The sequence below is a fragment of the Anolis sagrei genome, chromosome 3, assembly GCF_037176765.1.
Source record: "Anolis sagrei isolate rAnoSag1 chromosome 3, rAnoSag1.mat, whole genome shotgun sequence".
Taxonomy (NCBI): Eukaryota; Metazoa; Chordata; class Lepidosauria; order Squamata; family Dactyloidae; genus Anolis; species Anolis sagrei.
In genome coordinates, this window is record NC_090023.1 from 76076317 (window position 1) to 76089683 (window position 13367).

Consider the following 13367-nt stretch of genomic DNA (forward strand, 5'->3'; position numbering starts at 1 on the left):
AGCTACAAGCTGGGTAGATGCGGGGAATGCCGTGGATGTAGCGTACCTGGATTTCAGTAAGGCCTTCGATAAGGTCCCCCATGACCTTCTGGCAAGGAAACTAGTCCAATGTGGGCTAGGCAAAACTACGGTGAGGTGGATCTGTAATTGGTTAAGTGGACGAACACAGAGAGTGCTCACTAATGCTTCCTCTTCATCTTGGAAAGAAGTGACAAGTGGAGTGCCGCAGGGTTCCGTCCTGGGCCCGGTCCTGTTCAACATCTTTATTAATGACTTAGATGAAGGGCTAGAAGGCAAGATCATCAAGTTTGCAGACGACACCAAATTGGGAGGGATAGCCAATAGTCCAGAGGACAGGAGCAGGATTCAAAACGATCTTGACAGATTAGAGAGATGGGCCAAAACTAACAAAATGAAGTTCAACAGTGACAAATGCAAGATACTCCACTTTGGCAGAAAAAATGAAATGCAAAGATACAGAATGGGTGACGCCTGGCTCGAGAGCAGTACGTGTGAAAAAGATCTTGGAGTCCTCGTGGACAACAAGTTAAACATGAGCCAACAATGTGATCGGGCGGCAAAAAAAGCCAATGGGATTTTGGCCTGCATCAATAGGAGCATAGTGTCTAGATCTAAGGAAGTAATGCTACCCCTCTATTCTGCTTTGGTTAGACCACATCTGGAATATTGTGTCCAATTCTGGGCACCACAATTCAAGAGAGATATTGACAAGCTGGAATGTGTCCAGAGGAGGGTGACTAAAAAGATCAAGGGTCTGGAGAACAAGCCCTATGAGGAGCGGCTTAGGGAACTGGGCATGTTTAGCCTGAAGAAGAGAAGGCTGAGAGGAGATATGATAGCCATGTATAAATATGTGAGAGGAAGCCACAGGGAGGAGGGAGCAAGCTTGTTTTCTGCTTCCTTGGAGACTAGGACGCGGAACAATGGCTTCAAACTACAAGAGAGGAGATTCCATCTGAACATTAGGAAGAACTTCCTGACTGTGAGAGCCGTTCAGCAGTGGAACTCTCTGCCCCAGAATGTGGTGGAGGCTCCTTCTTTGGAAGCTTTTAAGCAGAGGCTGGATGGCCATTTGTCAGGGGTGATTTGAATGCAATATTCCTGCTTCTTGGCAGGGGGTTGGACTGGATGGCCCATGAGGTCTCTTCCAACTCTTTGATTCTATGATTCTATGATTCTTGTGTGTGTGATTAAAGACCTTCTATCCTAGTTGAAATCACAGGTGATAAAGATGGATTGTTTTGGTTACATTGTAGTTCAGTGGTTTAATGTTCAGCTACTTTGGAAAATCTATTGTTCAAAAATAGTGATCTCAGCATCAGAGGCATAAGAAATTATCACACTACACTATTAAAGAGTTGCTATCCCACTGTATCCTGTGGAATCCTGGGATTTGCAGTTTGGGCATGGGCCTTCAAAATTCTCATCCGGAAAAGTTCTGGACCGCACTAAACTACAAATCCCTGGCAGCCACAGGATTTAAAGTGGGATAGCAACTCTTTAAAGTGTAGTGTGATAATCTCCATAGTCTTTTGGTGCGCCCACTTACCATTTTTTGAATATTTCTGTTTTCTGATGATATATATCCTTTGTCTATTTGATTTTTTGCATCGCTTGTATGCCCTTTGCAGAAAGCATAATAATAATAATAATAATAATAATAATAATAATAATAATAATAGTAATAATAGTAATTTTATTCTTTACCTGCCTCTCCTTGAGGCAGATCACAGCACGGTCAAAACACACAAACATTGCAAAAATTCTATAAACACACATATTGAAATGTATTTCTATAAAAGATACTTATTAAAACGTATTTCTATAAAATATATATTAAAGGCATTACTGGCAGTATTTCATAAGATGATGAGCAGATGAATGAATTCTTGACATATCTGACGTTACTACTTCTCCTGAGCGTGTTGTCCCAATAGACATAGGAACAGAGTTTGCACCTGAACTTATCACAGCAGTTTTGGTTCATATGTACCTCTGTCTCTGTTTGTTATAACATATCATTTGGTTATTGCTCCAGGTTTTATTTTACACTTTAAAGGAGCTATTCAGAGTGCTGAACCATGCCTGCAAAATAGGCTTGGTGCCATAGCCAACTCCTTTTTGACAGTAGTTCACTGCCCGTTGGTATGGGAGTGACTGTACTTCAGTGAAGAAGCTTTATCTTCCTTGGCTCCTGAATACATGGACTAGAAAAGTCATTTTCCTGGATGCATTCCTAATTACAGGATTTATATGCACAATTTTGCACATTATTCTTCATGATTTTTTTTCTTTTAAAGGCCCACATGATGGATGAAAGATTTTGCATAACTTTAATATAGGAAATCACAACATTGTAGGTAACACTGCCAACTTCGTATAATTAGTATTGGTTATTTTCAACAATTCAAAAGACGACTTTGAGTGCTTAACTGTATGAAGGCCATTCTATACTAATAACACACTCCTTTTTAATTTCTTTTCCTATTACTCAAAGGCTAGTATTACTGAATCACATAAATGCCCCACCGCTGTCATTTTAAGCTTGCCAGAGATGTAAAACAGCACCCATTGCATTAATTATTCCAAATGTCTACCCTTTTTTCAAGGTTATCTGCACTCTTCCCCTAAAAACAAAACATGGAACTGAGTTCCATTGCACACAATGATAAATGGTAGTGTTGTAGTTACTTTAAGAAAAATTCCAGTCCCTTCACTTTACTACAGCCCCTGCCTAGAGATATAGTATTCCATCTTATTTTGCCCTTTACACCCAATTTTTGTCACCTGGCATTTGTGTTTTATCTATCAGCCCTTCCTCACAACTGATTGCATTGACAGCCCCCCCCCCCCCCCCCAGCCCAGAACTGTATTGCGTTTTCAGGCTACTGGTTGTCTGTTTGATTGTTGTTTTTATATTGTGTTGTGCCATTGTTGTTTTATTTTGCTTGTTGCTGTTTTATGAATTTTAATGTATTATATTTTAACTGTGCCGATCGGGCTTCTCCCCATGTAAACCGCTCCGAGTCCCTTCGGGGAGATGGAGATGGGGTACAAAAATATAGTTGTTGTTGTTATTGTTATTGTTATTATTATTATTAGGATTGGGAATTGCAATATGACTCATTTTGCTAATTTATACATGTAAATGTTTGATACACTTTTACGATGTTTTTATACTTTGCCATTCTTAATTGTTTTAATGAGACTGTTTATGTTATATTATATGTCATTATGTTTTTAACCATGTTTTAGCTAGTTAATTTTGTTGTATGTCGGGCTTGGTCTCCTTGTAAGCCACTCCGAGTCCCTTCGGGAAGATGGTGGTGGGGTATGAAAATAAAGTTGTTGTTGTTGTTGTTATGGTTCTGAAAGATAGTTTAGAATTCAACATCCTTTAAGTGTAGAAGGAATTATAAAGATCCATGAGATAGAAGGCAAACATATGCCAAATGGACCTATAGGTCCATCTGTAGGTCAACAACAACAATAATAACAACACTTTATTTATATTCCATCCTTTCTCCCCAAGGGGACTCAGGACAGATCTCAGTACACATACACAGCAAACATTCAATGCCGTTTTGGATAGACAATACAGAGACAGGCAGAACAGATCGAAGGTATGCTGCGTCAACGTCCAGCTTTTTGGTGCCTTGGAAGGTTGTACTCGAATCCAGCTAGGGGGGGGGGGGGAGGCTGTCGCTCCATCATCTATGACAAAGAGCCATCAGGACTTCCTCCTTCCTTTTGGGCACCAGGGATTTTCTTGATCTTTTTTCTTTATGGGATCATAAAATACCTCTTCTCCTTTTTTTAGTGATACCTAATTTCTCTAATTACAGCTCAAGCTGTTTTCAAACTGCTTAGCCCAACAGTAAGATGGCTGACAGTTGCCAGCTTACGCTGACCCAGGGCTTCAAACTGGCAACCTTTCAGTTGGTAGATCTTATCACTGATGATGATTTACCAGCTGTGCTAAAGCCCGGCAGATCCTGTGCACTGTTGACTGCGCACTGACTGGCAATGGCTCTCTGGTTCCTAGAGATAGTACACATTGAACCTGAGAAGTCCATGCAGATCCTGTGATTTTCCTAGTAAGACATTCCTCAAAAAAGATTGTGTTGTTGATTTTAGCGAGACAAACATTTAGTATATGCACCCATGCTTGATACATTTTTAATAATATGTTAAAGTTGGCCCGAACTAACCATTGGAGTGAGAAGCAAAACATCCTTGTCATCCACAAGTCTATCAGTTGACAATTTTATTAATGGAAATGACTTGTTTTCCATTTCATTAATTCCATCAAGAACTGTCCCGATATCTCACTTTAGAAAACAAACAAGTTTATTTAGATGTGTGCTGTGTAAAATGAATTATACATGTTTGAGAAGGTTGAGCAAAGATGACCTTGGCTCAATGTGAAAATTTTAACCTCTTGTCTCTTTAACCTCTAAAACAATTCATGCCTAGAAAACCACATGATAGGGTTGCCTTAGGGTCGTGATAAGTCAGAAATGACTTGAAAGCATACAACAAGTCTTTAAAAAGTCAGTTAATGACACGTTATGCCACCTTTCCTCCTGAAAGTGAAATATGGATAGTCAAATACTGTTCAATTACAGTGTGAATTGCCTAGATCCTTCTGTCACTTACATCCTGACTATATTTTCATAATGGTTGACAGCATGTTTCCCTGTCTCTCAGTCTCAGAGGACGGGGGAGAGCTATGCTGTTAACTGTTGCAAACGTGTAATTAAAGTCTAAATTTAGATGAACATTTTATGTTTGTGAGCAATATTCCACAATCTTACTTTGGAGTCTTACTTTGGAGCTCAGGCTTTCATAAAACATAGATAGCATTGTAATAGGGCAGCCATGTCTGCTCCAAATGTTTAGATCCAAAATAAAGTAAAATAGGTAGGTGCATGCAGAGCTTCACAAATTACATTTTGGATTACACTGTCCGGATCCACCTATTAGCATGATTACGATTATGGGACTTGATTAGGATTCTGGGACTCTTTCCTAGGTCTCAGTGTGTATCTGTATTTTCACATACTCTTTGATTTTGCTGAGCTGGAGAACAGACACCTTACTCACGATACAATTAAAACAATAGGCTTACCACTTAACGTAAAGATATTTTGAGCTTCATGGAATGTCTTATATTAATTTGACTACTTTGCTTGACAAATAATATGTGTCAGTTGACCAGTCAGTGGCCTGATTGTATAATTCCTTATGAAAATACAATCTGACTTTCCCCTTGTATTTATCCAGCACACTCATATTGAATTGTGACATTTGGCTTTTAAAGAAAAACAACACCCCAAACTCTTTGAGATTTTCTGTCTCTTTCACTGAAACTAAAATGTGGCATGTTCATCAAGGTTTTTCCAGATTTTAAGAGTGCAGGGACTCCTTGAGAAATCATCTCCCTATGAAAGGAGACATTTTAATGCTTATATTGTCTTGTTAATTTTATGTTTATGCTGTTTTCTTTGTATGTATTGATTATGTTATTGGAAACCGCTCTGAGTCCCCTCGGGGAGATAGAGCGGTATATATAAAGTTTTGTTGTTATTAGCTTGGTATAAGACAGGAGAACGGGATCTCAAGAGAAGTTATTTTTCTGTTGCTAATGGAGCTGAATTTTTTTATTGTTCTGTGTCCCTAGTCCTCAAGGCCAAGAAGGGGAATGACCTCAGTATGTATGGAAAAGCCTTAATTCCATCCTAACTAACAGCATCTCAGATAAAATGTAGGCCTGAGATTTTGAACATTTTTACTTGGTAAAGAAGCCAATGAAGCTTTGAAGGTTTGCAGTTGTATTTTATGTTTTGGAGATGGCTGAATGAAATTCTCCCAGCTTTTGGTTTTTGTTATCATTATAGTGCGACTATTCTGAAAGAATGAAACACTAGAAAAATAGACATAATAGAACTATCTTGCTTTAGAAAAAAATATCTGATGCCTGTGTTTATTTTTCTATTCTCTTCCTTCTCTCTGCATTATACAATGCAAGATATTCTTGTGAAGCGTAGCACGGCAATTTGCCTTAAGACGATTATTGGATTAGGGCAAAGGCTTGATATGTCGACACTGACAGTAACATTTGTCAAGAAGTATTTACTATTTTGTCCACTTAGATATCGCGGTTATATTAATTTTTTATGTTATTAGACCTTTGAAAATGTCTATGATTTAACCAAGATTCTGCTACAATAACAAGGATACCAACTCTTCTCTCATCGCTGAAGAATGAGCCTTTAAGAACGGCAGCATTTCCAGATTTGCAACAGTGTGCTTTTCTCGTCGTAATCCTTCCTTCTTGTCAAGACTGATTTGTTCTTCGCAAAGGGACTGACATCTTCCTGGTTTTCCTATTGTGTATTTTCCCGCCTTTTACTAACGTGTTCTGAAAAAGCAAAACAAACCTGAATTGTAAAGATGCTGTCAAACCAATCAGGAATATGTTTGTTAGCCGGAGTTTGTGCTACGTTGATCGCCCTGGCATTAGTCTATTACTTGTATTGGTAAGTAGTGTCTTACACAACAGCTTTTTGTGGGGTTGTTTCCCAAAGAAGGCATGGGCCTCACATGTCTTCCTGTTCACTTTGCTTTGTTGGATTTCCTTCCTTATTGATATTGGAATGGGTTGTTTGAAGAATTTAGTTGTTTTGTGATGGAATGGGAAATGTGAAAGGGAATGTAAACAAGGACTGGTAGTCTAGTTTCATGCTATTGTGTGTAGATTCTTCATCCCAATCTTGTAATTTACTACTTTTTCTGGTCACTACTGACTTGTTTACTTAGTTGAGTGTGTAAATCTGTAATAGCTGTTTTAGTAGCTATGGAAGTTTTTATAGAGACTAACAACATCAGGGTGTGTTTTTTCTGTTGAGTTTCTCTTTTGGTTAAAAGTTTTAATATAATACCATGAGGAAATATTCCCGTTTAGATATTCTGATTGGTGTAAAGACAGTGCAAATGACTGGAAAGAATGTAATGCTATGGATTATGTACCTTCCACTACTCTAATGCTCTTTATAGGGCTGTGGTGAGATTTGGGTCCCAAAATACAGAATTATTCTTTTGACCCATAATTTTTGGCTCCAACAGAAATCCATTTCACAGAAAGTAAGCTCTGCTTCACCCTCCCCAACTATCCAGTTCTCCCATTTCCCCCACTTGAATGACAGCCTCTGTGCACACCTTTTTCATCCTGTGGTTGCATGTCCAACTAAGCACCTGAAGAAATCAATTGATGGCCACAACAAAAGTTTCCTTCCCATTTTCCGTGTCTGTCTTTTTCAAAGTATTTCTCATTTTGGATTACCATTCACATGTCCTTTCTCACCTCAGATCACCAACCATGTATCCATGCAGACCCTTTCTCGTGTACACACACCTTTCTCCAAGAGTGCACCCAATGTTTACATTGTGCATATGTCTGCATGCAAACAGACAAACATCCCCTTTTCTGCTTCTCTTCTTGGACCTGGCGACCTTTCCTGCTACCAGTTTCTGGTAGTTTTTCCAAGTTTATGGTGCTGGGCCTGTCAAAGAATCAAATATAGAGGATAACGCACCATAGTGCACTTTGGGAAAAAGGTGGGATAGAAAACAACAACAACAACAACAACAACTATTATTATTATTATTATTAACAAGGATATTTTATTAATACGTGCAAAGCTGTGTTCTTTACTTGAACTTATTCAGGATTATATTTGAATTGCAGATACATCTGTTTAGTTCACTTTGTCTTTCACAAAGGAAATACATAATGCTCTTGCTATGTTAGTTACAGCAAAATTGGTAGTCGAAAATAGAAGTAGATGACCTTTTAACAAGCAAGGCTTTTTATAGTTGTGGACTCTTAACAGCACTTTAGTCTTGCTGGGGGCTGGAGAGGGCCTTGAGCATGTTTACTCCAAAGTAAATCTCACTTTTGTCACAATAGATTACTCCCAGTTAAGGGCATGTAGGGTTATAACCTTGAACTTCCAGTGGCCTAGTTTGTATGTGTATAATGCTGGTATACTAATAAAAGCACTGAGCGAAATCCCAGATACCAGATGCCCATAGTATCTGTTATGATACTGGTAAGTTTGAACACATGACAGGAAGAATTTATAATACACTTCTCATTCTGTGCCACACTGTTTCTATTATTTCTTTAAAAATTAATAAACATGTGATTACAGTATATACAGTATACACATCATAACACAGCATTGGTCAAGACATTTAATTGCAGAGGAAAGCATCCACACTTACTTCAGTTCTACTCCTATGTATTTCTGTACTAACAGATTGTAGGTACAGTTGGCTCTCAACTTTTAATGGGTGTTAGAGGGGCAGTCCCAGTATAAAAATGGAAAACTCGAGAATATCTACTCTCCCCAACCTTACTTGACACACACACACTTGTACTATATACATTCCTTGTACTCTCAGTTGCTTGGGTTGGCAGAAGTGTGGGGAAAGGGATGGGGAAGTTGAAGGAAGTTGGAAAAAGTGGTGCATGGGTCTCTGGGATGAATGAAGGGAGCGGAAAACATATGGGGATGATGAGACAACCAGGGTGGGTGGGCAGGATGTTGGCAGGGATGGAAGAAGGGCAAGGGGAGTGGGTAGGGCCTGCAGCGGTAACTCTTACAGTGGAGGCACTCCTTCCATCCACATTGAAGACCCATGCACCATATCCTTTTATTATTCTATGGCATCTCCTCCAGTCTAAGTGAATGACCAAGGGAATTCACCGTTCCTCCTTCCAGTCCATCCCCTGTCCCTTTACCTGAGTGAGTAAGTGAGGGGAGAGTTAAACTCTCCTTCCTCCCAATGAATCATAGAATCATAGAATCATAGAATTAATGAGTTGGAAGAGACCTCATGGGCCATCCAGTCCAACCCCCTGCCAAGAAGCAGGAATATTGCATTCAAATCACCCCTGACAAATGGCCATCCAGCCTCTGTTTAAAAGCTTCCAAAGAAGGAGCCTCCACCACACTCCGGGGCAGAGAGTTCCACTGCTGAACGGCTCTCACAGTCAGGAAGTTCTTCCTAATGTTCAGATGGAATCTCCTCTCTTGTAGTTTGAAGCCATTGTTCCGCGTCCTAGTCTCCAAGGAAGCAGAAAACAAGCTTGCTCCCTCCTCCCTGTGGCTTCCTCTCACATATTTATACATGGCTATCATATCTCCTCTCAGCCTTCTCTTCTTCAGGCTAAACATGCCCAGTTCCCTAAGCCGCTCCTCATAGGGCTTGTTCTCCAGACCCTTGATCATTTTAGTCGCCCTCCTCTGGACACATTCCAGCTTGTCAATATCTCTCTTGAATTGTGGCGCCCAGAATTGGACACAATATTCCAGGTGTGGTCTAACCAAAGCAGAATAGAGGGGTAGCATTACTTCCTTAGATCTAGACACTATGCTCCTATTGATGCAGGCCAAAATCCCATTGGCTTTTTTTGCCGCCACGTCACATTGTTGGCTCATGTTTAACTTGTTGTCCACGAGGACTTCAAGATCTTTTTCACACGTACTGCTCTCGAGCCAGGCGTCACCCATTCTGTATCTTTGCATTTCGTTTTTTCTGCCAGAGTGGAGTATCTTGCATTTGTCGCTGTTGAACTTCATTTTGTTAGTTTTGGCCCATCTCTCTAATCTGTCAAGATCGTTTTGAATTCTGCTCCTGTCCTCTGGACTATTGGCTATCCCTCCCAATTTGGTGTCATCTGCAAACTTGATGATCATGCCTTCTAGCCCTTCATCTAAGTCATTAATAAAGATGTTGAACAGGACCGGGCCCAGGACGGAACCCTGCGGCACTCCACTTGTCACTTCTTTCCAAGATGAAGAGGAAGCATTAGTGAGCACTCTCTGTGTTCGTCCACTTAACCAATTACAGATCCACCTCACCGTAGTTTTGCCTAGCCCACATTGGACAAGTTTCCTTCCAACTCCACCCACTGGATTTAATGGGAAAGTGGGTAAGGGAACCTGTGTGCCCCCTCTCTTCCCACTCCTGCAGCCCCTTCCTTGCCATCCAAACAAGTGGATAAGTGATTAAGGGAACGCATGCCTGGCCAGGCCCAGATACACTGCCAGTTTCATTACCTCCCAACAACCAAAGATTTAACTGCTAACTATGCAAAACATAGCTCAAGTTGAACACCAGTGTTATTGGAGTCCCTATGTTGAGTGTCTTAAGGCAGCATCAGAGGTGGCAACAAATAAACCATGAATAATCAAATGCATGAAAGTAAAACCAAATGTTGTGGGGCAACTGTACTTCCTATTAATGTGATTGGCAATAAATATATTACGGCAGAAACTAGTCCATCTGTTTCAGGTATCTGGACTGCAGTTGTTCCTTTCTAAAACTTGCCCATGATTTTCTATTTTTGTCGATCTCATTCCTTTTTGCCATTGGGATGAATTGATAAAGTGCTGTAGCAGGTTGTTAACTTTCTGTATTGCTCATTGTACTGTTTTTTTTTTAATAATTCCAGCAACAATTCCTTGTTTGCCTTAAGTAAGGCCACCTCATCATATTTAAACTAAATTGTAGAATTCTTTTTGAAGTAACAGTAAATATTGTAATATAAGCATATTGAAATTATTCTATCTATTAAAATTGAAGAGTGGTGGTAGTATCAATTTGAACTGAAGTCATTTTCTGAGTCTCTACCTTCAAAGGATAGCAACTAAGGAAAGTGTGTTTTGGGGAGTGGTGCCCCCACCAAAATTAAGCAGCTTGCCAGGAAAGTATGACTTTTATTTTGAATTGATGATATTGTGCTACTTTTTTCATTGGCTTAATTTATGTCATTTTATTTTTATATTGATCTGTGGGAATCTTACATTCTCTTGGGAAAATAATTTGGGGTAGGGATTATAAATGTCTTCAATAAGCAAATGCATTTGAATGGGCCTAGACATACTAGAAAGAAGCTGGATTGAATTCCCTTGCTCTGGGAAAATAAGTGTATAATATATAATATTATATAATAGTGTATAAGGCACCCTTATTCATAAGTCGAGAGCAGGTTTGGAGGCCAGAATTATAGAGTTTGCTTTGACCCATGGATATATCGAGGAGATTTCACCTGAACATGAGGAAGAACTTCCTAACTGTGAGAGCTGTTTAGCAGTGGAACTCTCTGCCCTGAAGTGTGGTGGAGGCTCTTTCTTTGGAGGCCTTTAAACAGAGGTTGGATGACCCTCTGTCAGGGGGGCTCTGAATGCAATATTCCTCCTTGGCAGGGGGTTGGACTGGATGGCCCATGAGGTCTCTTCCAACTCTATGATTCCATGAGGGCATGTAAGAAGTAAGTGTTTTCCTCTCATTTTAAAAATGCATAGAGAGAACATACTTACGAACAGCTAAACAGAAGGAGAAGAACTGTTTATTTGAGAGTTACAGTGGTGTGTGCATTTGTGTAAATTGCATTTCTGATATTATTAAACAACATGTAGGGTTGCATTAAAAAATAGGGGAGAAAAAAAGCATGGAAAGCAACCTGCCTCTATGTGGAACCTGCTCTATGTGGAAGATAGTGACAGGATGCAGAAGTTAGAAGGGCTCCCAGTCCATTACAGTTCCTTTGTCCAAACTGGAGAGAAAAAGGCAGCTTTTCCTCCTTCGCCACCTTTTTTGGCCTGAACAGCATCCATTAGCAACATGGGGGAGCCTGAAGAATGCTGTGTATCTATGACTTTGAGGCACTTCTGGTAGGGCATTTTTAAAAAGACCTTCTCCTGCATAACCTTCCCAGCAGAGAGACTGTAACAACCATTTTTAATAGAGGCTGCCTATAAGAACTATTAAGACTACCTGTTGTCACTTCCTTTGCACTGGGTCCCTATTCCAGCATTGACACAGAAAAAGTTATTATTTTGTCATAATATTTTCAGCTTATATCCAGGTACAGATTGAGTATTCCTTATCCAAAATGCTTGCGACTGGAAGTGTTTTGGATTTTACATTTAAAAAAATATATTGGAATACCAATATTTTCATGTACATACATATAAAATAATAATAATAAACTTTGTTTATATTCCGCCACCATCTCCCCAAAGGAACACGGGATGTATACAAGGCACTCCAAAGTGCGGCATATAACATAAACAGTGCATAAGTATAAAACAATATCACACAAAAAAACAACCGCTATTAATACATAAAATATAATAACACAATTTTAAAATGCAGACCATCTGTAGTTAAAATTAGCTGCCATCAATTCACAACTAAAGTGCCAGAGTGTCAATATAGAGATGTCTTGGAGATGGGACCCAAGTCTGAACATGAAATTCATTTATTTTCATATTTACCTTATGTACATAGCCTGAAAATAATTCTATAAACAATATTTTAATAATTTTGAGCATGAAACAAAGTTTGTATACATTCAACTAATAAAAAACAAAGGTGTCACTCTCTCAGCCACTCATGTGAACAGTTTTGGATTTTGGAATTCCAGAAAAGGGATGCTCAGCCTGTCTATACTGAACTTCAGTACTCTTTTGCCTTGAGCCGATGGCATGGACCTTTTAGTTGGGTGTGTAAAAGAGATGGTCACAACTAGGGAGCACCTGAGATGATGCCATATGAGGAATCTAATAAAATTTTTGATTTGTTGGATGTTTTGACATATACACAAAGGCTGTGAAAGGGAATTGGCTGCCTTAATATTCCAAGAGGTTCTGACGGTACAATAAAGAGCCAATTTGGGGAGTTAATGGCATCCTGTCAACTTGGAATTTGCTTAAGCAGTGAAGCTAAAGTGCTTCTAGCCAGCAACTAGATTAGTCTTGTTCATATTGGTCATTACAAACAGGAACAATTCCAGGAAAAGATAAGTGAGCTCACTTTCCAATGAGGGTACTAAGGACATCAGAGGACATCTGAATTTAACTCTTTCTAATAATTGGTTTGCTTTCAGATCTGTTGAATATACTGCTTTGCTATTTTACAATTTTTTTCCTCTATTCCCCCCTCCCCCAATCCAATTCCTTGCACACTGAGACAGTATAATATTTTTCAGTTTCCGGTTCAAGAAAAGAAACAGAATGATCGTTGATTTAAAAGAACAATATTTAATATGGTAATCAGCACTTTATGATTACAATATTAAATATTTTAAAGCTTTTTCATAGAATCATAGAATTGGAAGAGACCTCTTGGGCCATTCAATCCAACCCTTTCTTCGGCAAACTGCTGGCTCTATTTGGTACGTTCAAATTTGGAATCTACATCATGTTTGCAAATGAGATTGTATGCTGCTGTATAGAAAAAATATGTGTTCATGTTACATTCCCATTACT

The 13367-nt window shown here is 39.2% G+C and overlaps 1 protein-coding gene across 3 annotated transcripts in view; it reads left to right on the plus strand.

Annotated features, from left to right (window-relative positions):
* The window catches only part of AGPAT3 (1-acylglycerol-3-phosphate O-acyltransferase 3), a 125861-nt gene that overhangs the window by 59991 nt on the left and 52503 nt on the right, over window positions 1-13367 (plus strand). Inside the window, exon 1 of one of the 3 annotated variants that reach the window (XM_060770253.2) lies at window positions 6235-6563. The exons of the other annotated variants lie outside the window; for them this stretch is intronic. The gene's annotated coding sequence lies outside the window, so the exon portion shown is untranslated. Of the gene's footprint in view, window positions 1-6234; window positions 6564-13367 lie in introns of those variants that run through there. 3 annotated transcript variants of the gene reach the window in all.